Raw genomic sequence first — 837 nt, forward strand, 5'->3', positions numbered from 1 at the left:
AAATAGCAACAATAAGTATTTTGTTGTAAGTACAAACAAAATAAAATAAATAAAGTAAGAAAGAAAACAAAAAAACAAAAAAAGTGTTTTCAAATTTGAAAATTAATGACACTAACAGAAAGTTTATAATTTTTCCAAAACTAAAAGCAAAAAAAATTAAAAAATAAAGCAAAAAACAAAAGAAAATAAATAATGCAGAAAACAAAACAAAAAAACTAGAAAATAATTAAAAATAGCAACAATAAGTATTTTGTTGTAAGTAGAAACAAAATAAAATAAATAAAGCAAGAAAGAAAACAAAAAAAATTGCCTCCTACTGGGCCCCCACTGCCTGAATACGACTAGAAACCCTATCATGGGCCAGGATTCAGGCCCGCAGTAGCCCCAGCAGGCCATCAGGCAAAGCAGTAGCAAATAGGCCCGCAAGCCTACGGTGGAGAGGAGCTCGAGAGGGGTGCGGCAGTGGGGCTTATAAACCACTGCGCGCCCCTCTCAACTAGTGAGGTGGGACTAAACTTTGGCCCCGACGCGGGCAACACAGGGTCCTTTGGTCCCGGTTGGTGGCACCAACCGGGACTAAAGGGGGGGCATTAGTCCCGGTTGGTACCACCAACCGGGACCAAAGGCCTCTTTTCAGCAGCCCAACGAGCGGGAAGCGGCGGCCTTTGGTCCCGGTTGGTGGCACCAACCGGGACTAAAGGGGGCATTAGTCCCGGTTGGTGTCATGAACCGGGACCAATGCCCTTGCTATATATACAACACTTAGGAAAATTTGACGAACACATCGCCAGTTGTCGCCCGACGCCGCCGCCAGGCTGCCCAGATCGACGTCGTCCG

The sequence above is a fragment of the Triticum dicoccoides genome, chromosome 5B (assembly GCF_002162155.2).
Source record: "Triticum dicoccoides isolate Atlit2015 ecotype Zavitan chromosome 5B, WEW_v2.0, whole genome shotgun sequence".
Lineage (NCBI taxonomy): Eukaryota > Viridiplantae > Streptophyta > Magnoliopsida > Poales > Poaceae > Triticum > Triticum dicoccoides.